The sequence below is a fragment of the Phyllopteryx taeniolatus genome, chromosome 11 (genome assembly GCF_024500385.1).
Source record: "Phyllopteryx taeniolatus isolate TA_2022b chromosome 11, UOR_Ptae_1.2, whole genome shotgun sequence".
Taxonomy (NCBI): domain Eukaryota; kingdom Metazoa; phylum Chordata; class Actinopteri; order Syngnathiformes; family Syngnathidae; genus Phyllopteryx; species Phyllopteryx taeniolatus.
Genome location: NC_084512.1, coordinates 2,920,536 through 2,928,184, shown reverse-complemented (window position 1 = coordinate 2,928,184; position 7,649 = coordinate 2,920,536). Strand labels below are relative to the sequence as shown.

At 42.2% G+C, this 7,649-nt stretch overlaps 1 long non-coding RNA gene across 2 annotated transcripts; it reads right to left on the bottom strand.

Annotated features, from left to right (window-relative positions):
* Positions 1-3,225: 3,225 nt before the first annotated feature.
* Positions 3,226-7,359, bottom strand: LOC133486067 (uncharacterized). Of its 2 annotated transcripts, none has more exons than XR_009790903.1 (3): positions 4,198-7,359; positions 3,886-4,007; positions 3,226-3,475 (listed from the first exon to the last, which is right to left on the bottom strand). It is a non-coding gene; the product is annotated as an uncharacterized LOC133486067 (long non-coding RNA). The 2 variants fall into 2 exon arrangements; XR_009790902.1 differs by having other exon boundaries at positions 3,886-3,962.
* Positions 7,360-7,649: the final 290 nt, after the last annotated feature.

The window sequence follows — 7,649 nt, the reverse complement described above, 5'->3', positions numbered from 1 at the left end:
AAAAGTGAGCTAGTAAGACAACAAATTGCTCAAAATAGGGCTGCTCTTCCAGAAACAGCATTCATAAAATGCTGTCAACACTATCATGGCCTAATGTAGCCAGTTCGTATCCCCGCCCAAGCGCATGACGTTGTTGTGTCCCTGGGCAAGACACTTAACCCACATTCCCCATGAATGAATGTGGTTGGATGTGGATGGATATGTAGTGGTGGTCGCAGGTTGTACTAATTTAATATTTGTATTGTTGATTATATGAAGATTACCAAACTGCTGTGGCACAAGCTAATAGGGATCCTTTAATAAATAAATAAATAAATAAATAAATAAATGAACAAACAAATATCCATCCATCCATCCATCCATTTTCTGAGCCACTTCTCCTCACTAGGGTCGTGGGCGTGCTGGCGCCTATCCCAGCTATCATCGGGCAGGAGGCGGGGTACACCCTGAACTGGTTGCCAGCCAATCGCAGGGCACATACAAACAAACAACCATTCACACTCACATTCACACCTACGGGTAATTTAGAGTTGTCAATTAACCTACCATGCATGTTTTTGGGATGTGGGAGGAAACCGGAGTGCCCGGAGAAAACCCACGCAGGCACGGGCAGAACATGCAAACTCCACACCGGGATTGAACCCCGGTCCTCAGAACTGTGAGGCAGACGCTCTAACCAGTCGTCCAACGTGCCACAAACAAACAAACAAACAAACAAATAAATAAATAAATAAATACATTTTGTGGATAGATATAACCGTTACTTTGACCGGTAGTCCACTGGTTCTCAACTGTTGTGAACCTGGGACCCGCATTTTCCTTTTGTCACCAAATCACGAGTCACGACCCAGTTTTACAGGCGTTAAGAACAAGTTATAACATTTATTATTGAAAATATTCTTTGAAAACATGTATACAGTACAGTAAACCCCATGTATATTGTGGTTCATGCTTCACGGAACCGCAATATCGCAGATTTGTTTGTGTTATAATTTATAGTGTTATTACAGTTTACTGTTTGTGAAATACTTTTGTTATCCATTGCCAATGGCGGGACTGGCCTGAATGGCGCCCTGTGAGATGCTCCCTAGATTGCGGCCCCCTGACCGATGCTCAATGGGGAGGGCTTGGGTTTGTAGTGCCGCAATGCTTCTAAAGAATGAAAACATTTAAACTGGTGTGTTTTTATTGGGTAGGGCAGCTTTAATCAACACCTCCTCTCTCATCACAATAATTTGACTTTTTATTGGCTGACTCTTGACTCCGATGAGTCCTTTGCAAAGTTATTTGCCTATGGGTCCACATACTTTTTTCATCCTTCCCTGTGAATGTTTACATGATGTATCCAATAGAATCACAAAAACATAGGTTAAGCAAACGTTTTTTGCCTGATGTTGTGACTTACTTGCAATTAATGCAGAAATCCAGGTAATCCAATGAGTTTATTTTTTTTGCAATTGTACCTTCCTCTTTTGACCATAACATCAGCGTATGCAACAAACAATACTCTCACTTCATTTCCACTACATGTGTCAATCATCTCGGGAGCAGACATTTTGTCATCACATCAAGAGAACTCAGAAGTACTGTCCCACAACCACCACCTCTCATATAAAATGGTACTTGATGTCTATGTGTTTGCACCAATATAGACATTGGTTGTCGTCGTACACTTTTGGATGTCCATACAGACATTTGCCCATCCAGCCATTGACCCGACCATTTTTTAAAAACGGTTTTCCTCATTAGGGTCACGGCTGTGCTGGAGTTGATCCCAGCTGCTTTCAAGCGCGAGGTAGGGTACACCTTGGACAGGATGCCAGCCAATCACTAACTGACATTTGCCCATTATTTCAAAATATTGCTTACAACACTGCCAAGACAGTCAATTAAGTTTTTTTATTACATTAATTTGAGCCTTTTACAAAATAATTAATTCTACATTATTTCCTGTAGGAAAAATTGTTTTGAAATTGTGTTTAACTGTGGTGGAGGTCAGGGCACTTCAGTGGGGCTGGCAGAAAGTGTGAATATGAGAACATTCTCATACCTATTGAGCTAGATACCTTGAAAACTTATAGTTTTGATTTAAAAAAAGTTTGCTTTCCTCTCCAGTTGTCCTCTTTTTCTGCCACCACTTAACGCCGTGTCATACTCCCAAACTGTGACAAGCTTATTTTACTGCCATATTCCTGAATCAAGTCTGCATATGTGCAGGAAAATGGGGCAGTACATTGTATGAAAAGGGAAGGGTGAGCATCGAAATGATCATAATAGATTATGCATTTTAATGTGTTTTTAAGCATGTGAATTAAGACTAAAAAAAATAATAGTTACTTAAAATGAAAGAAAACTTTATGGATTCATTTTCAGGAGACGTTTGGGGGCCCTCGGAATCTCCGTGCCCCGGGCAATTGTCTGTGTTTGCTTAATGGTAAGTGCGCCCCTATCCTCAAGGTGGGCGCCCTGTCACCCCGGCGTTCCTCTCGGATGGGTGGGGCCGAGTTTGCCCATTCTTACTGTGCCTCCACAGCAACTCTGGATACCTCCAATGACTAACGTGCACGTTCGACAGTGTTGATTCACTAGTATACCTCCATAGACACACCCCTATGGGATTTAGTTGCTTGGTGTGGGGCCACTCGCCAATTACAATACACAGCATTTCTGATTATGTTAACTTCTGGGCTTTTGTCTCATTTGCCCTCAAATTCTTGACAGTCTTGGTGCTGCTTGGCTTACTACTCCAGTTCTGCCATGTCCTGACGAGTCATATACAACGTCACAGGGTACAGCGCTACCTCGGTTTTGTGTAACATTTGAGGCAGGATTCAGACCCAAAAGCAAACACTGACAACAAAGTAGCAAATAAAACTTTATTAAACAAAGAAAGTACCAAACAAAAAAAGGACTGGTCATGCCAGCGGTTGAGATCAAACATTTGGGGCGGGAATGTGATGAGACGTTCTGGTGGGGGATGGAAGTCAGACCAGACGTTAAACTTTGAAGGTGATGGAGACAGCTGCATGAGGAGCTCAGCATACCGACCACATCTAGCCCTCAAACAAAACAGAGACAGAGGCAACACAGAAAACAGAGCAGCAGCAATTTCAAAACAGAACCAAAAATTACTCACGACAGTAACAATAACCCCCCCCCCACCCTCCTCCCCCACCACCACACTCAAACGGCCACCCCATCCCACCCCCCACCTCACAGGGACACTGCCCTACCAGGCTTACAGGGGAACTCACGATAGAAGTCCGAAGGAGGCATGAGTCAAGGATGAAGGAACGTGGAACCCAGGAGTGTTCTTCATGACCGTACCCCCCCAGTCCACAAGGTACTGGATGCAACGACCATGGTAGCGGACATCCAAAATCTTCCGGACGATGAAGGCTGGATGATTGTCAAGGAGTAGTGGGGGAAGAGGGGATTCGGCAGGAGGACTGAGTGGACTGGAGGAGATTGGCTCCTGGAGGCAGACATGAAAAGTGTGATGGATGTGGAGGGAGGCTGGGAGCTTGAGGCGGACAGCGGATGGATTTACCACCTTCACAATCTAAAAGGGCCCTATGAATCTGGGGGCCAACTTGTGGGAATCCACATGAAGGGGGAGATCACGGGAGGAGAGCCAGACCTTCTGTACAGGATGTTAATCTGGGACAGCGATGTGGTGTCTGTCAGCCAGCTGGCGATTGCGTTTGGGAGTGTAGGACACTTATTGTTAAAGCTTTGTTGGTGGAATTCTATCCTATTTTTGCTTGATGTACAACTTCAGTTGCTCGAGAGTCCAGAGTCTCTGTCGTATTTTACGCTTCATAATGGGTCATACATTTTCAATGGGAGACAGGTCTGAGCTGCTGGCGGCCTGCTAGTACTCACACTCTTTTACTGCGAAGCCACGCTGTTGTAACACATGCAGAATGTGTCTTGTCTTGCCGAAATCAGCAGGGACGTCCCTGAAAAAGACATTGTTTGGATAGCAGCATATGCTGCTCCAAAACCTGTATGTGTCATGAACGGAACAGAGGATAGGACCCAAAAACGCACGACTCCAAAACAAATGGACAGTTTAAAAAAAAGAGAGGTTTAATATACAGGCATACACAGGCAGGCAATCCAAAACAGGCAACAGTATCCAAAAACATAAGGCAAAAAGGCGAGGTCAATAATCGGAACAGGGTCAAGTCTTACTGTGAGTCTGTGACGTGGAAACAAGGAATGCTGGAACGCGACGACAAGGTGCAACAAATTGGCGACGAGAAAGAATGAGACACGAGGTTAAATGCACGGGGTAATTAGGGTGAACGAGGAACAGGTGGTGAAGATGCTCTCAGGAGCAGGTGTGTGTGAAACAGGTGGAAGACAAAAACCGGAACACACCCATGACAGTATGTACCTTTCAGCATTAATGGTGCCTTCACTGATGTGTAAGTTACCTATGCCATGGGCACTAACACACGCCCATACCATCACAGATGGTGGGTTTTGAACTTTGCAGTGATAACAATCGGGATGGTCCTTTTCCTCTTTGGCCAGGAGTACACGACATCCAGGATTTCCAAAAGCAATTTGAAATGTGGACTTTTCATACCACCGCACAGTTTTCCACTTTGTGTCAGTCCATCTCAGATGAGCTCGGGGGCCAGAGAAGTCGGCGGCATTTCTTGGTGTTGTTGATATATGGTTTTCACTTTGCATGGTAGAGTTTTAACTTGTATTTGTAGATGTCGCAATGAACCTTTTTAACTAACAATAGTTTTCTGAAGTGTTCCTGAGCCCATGTGGCAATATCCTTTACACAATGATGCTGTTTTTTAATGCATTGCTGGCTGAGGGATTAAAGGTCACAGGTATTCAATGTTGGTTTTCGGCCTTGTTGCTTACGTGTAGAGATTTATCCAGATTCTCTGAACCCTTTGATGATATTATGGATCGTAGATGATGAGCCCTAAATTCCTTGCAATTGGACATTGAGAAACGTTCTTAAACTGTTGGACTATTTGCTCCTGCAGTTGTTCACAAAGTGCTGAACCTCACGCTATCCTTGCTTGTGATCAACTGACACTGAGCTCCTTTTATACCCAATTATGACACTCACCTGTTTCCTGTTAACCTGTTCACCTGTGGAATGTTCCAAACAGGTGTTTTTTGAGCATTCCTCAACTCTCCCAGTCTTTTGTTGCCTCTGTACCAACTTTGTTGGAATGTCTTGCAGGCATCAAATTCAAAATGAGGGAATATTTGCATTAATAAAAACAATAACGTTCATCATTTTGAACATTAACTTGTCTTTGTAGAATATTCAATCAAATATAGTTTGAAAAGGATTTGCAAACCCTTGTATTTTGTTTTTATTTAAATTTTCACAACCTCCAACTTCATTGAAATTGGAGTTTATCGTTATGAGCAGTGTGCATGATTTGGTGACTTTTGTAAGTGTTTTGGGGCCACATATAAAATTCCCTTTAGGGCCACCAAAATCCTAGGGGTGGCCATGGCTGGTGCTATGTCACACATTTAACAAGCTGATTGCACAAACTATTTTCCACTTTCCTGGGTGTAAAACAGCCAAAGCCAATAAATGTCTTCTGTCTCGGCTCTGATGCAGCAGTTTTGCTAGCTTTCGAAGTTAGAGAGACTATAGAGGCAGACAAGCCTTCATGGTCACATTCACATCTCTGGGCATAGAGTCTTCAACTAATCCAACATGGTGCTTTAACCATCAGAATAAGTCTAAGGATAGGTCAGATCAAGATTTTGTGGTAACAGGGAACAGTAACTGTCATATTAAGGAACAGATTGGTTTCGTGTTCTTTGAACCAGACCTCTAAAATAATGGGAAAGTCAGTCAGGTGAGGAACTATTTTGTTTATTATAATCAGGCGACACGTGGGAAAGTAGTTAGCAGATAACACCTCATAGTTGTGGGTTTTATCCAGGTACTCTGACTGCACATTATCAAAACATGCATGTCAGATTAATTGAACATTCTAAATTGTCCCTAAAAGTGTGAATCTAAGTGTGAATGGTTGTTGGTCTGCTTGTCTTTTTATGCCCTGTTGATCAATCCAGGGTGGACCCCATCTCTTTTCTTTTCAGCTGGGATAGACTCTAGCATATCTGCGGTATAGAAAATATAGAGAACTGTTGGATGGATAGATTATTACAGTCAAAGTGTGCCAAACATGTAACATAAGACTTAAAGCTACGTATATTAGCTGCTAAAGGTTATTCTCAGAAACATAAGGTCTATCTGATACTGATACTATAGATTCACCATGGAGACCCTCCTGACCTATTGCTGCACAAGTTAGTTCAGCAGCTGTACTGCGAAGGACAAGAGGAACCTGCAGCGAGTGGTGAAAGCAGCAGAGTGGGTGACTGGATGGTCACTACCCACCCTCAGGGACACTTACACTGGCATTCTGCAAAAAGGCAGTGGAATCATAAAGGACACTCACTTTTTCCTCCCTGGGGCAGCTGTGGGTGTTGATAGAGCTGATTGTCCAGTGAGCGAAGGGGTCGCCGATTTGAATTGCGGCTCTGACTGTCTGATCTCGAAGTGTCCTTGGGCAAGACACTGAACCCCAAATTGCTCCCATTGGGACCTAGCAGCACCTTACATGGCAGCAGCCGCTCATTGGTGTATGAATGGGTGAATGCGTGAGCATCTGTAAAGCGCTTTGGACACTGTGATAGTGTAGTTAAAGTGCTATATAAATGCAATCCATTTATCATTTTACAATTTACCTTCCCTCTGGAACACCACAGGATAGTCTAGAACCACGAGGCTCAAAAACAGCTTTGACCACCAAGCTCTGGCCCCCACCCACACCGCAAGAACTAATGACACCCTTTTCCTTCACACATAAGTGCAATATAATGACAACAACTGTGCAAGATTGTCTCATCAAAAAATCTGTGCAATTCATGAATGGAAATAATCGCATAATTACCATTTTTGGTCATTCTCTCAAATGTGAACACTTGTATGTGCTGTAAATAACTGTATTTTTGAGAATTGTGTGCTTATATTTTTGGTCTCAACGCTGCAAATTGTGAGGTGCCTTACGGTTTTTCATTGTTCTTGTGACAATGAAAATAAAGTTCCATTTTATTGGATTCTATTTTTTGCAAAAGTTTAAAAATTCTTAATTTTGAAGAACTTTTTTTCCACATTGAATTATCCTTTATGGATACCCCATATAGGAAAATTAGGTGCTATAGCAGTAAAAATTTAATAAAATAACAAATAAATAAATTAAAAAAATATATATATGTATTCCTCTAAAAATAAAACCAGTCGGTGACATCAAAACACTCCCAGCGCGCCTCTCTCTCATTTGATAAGACTTCCACAGTCCAATGTAAATAAATTAATTAATAAAATAATGGATTCATAAATGAATACATTAATAAACAAAAATAAGAATAAATGAATACATTAATAAATTAATGCAACACTACAAATGAAATTGTAATGTTCAATCAGTTTAAATATCTCCCCGTATTAACTGAATCCAGTTCAAGAGTTTTTTTCTTTTGCCACGTACGGCTCTGAGCTTAAATCAGGAGTGAGAGGAAGTTCGGTGGGGTAAACCTGACGTTTCAAATTTGGCGGATTACAATAGATATGAACAAGG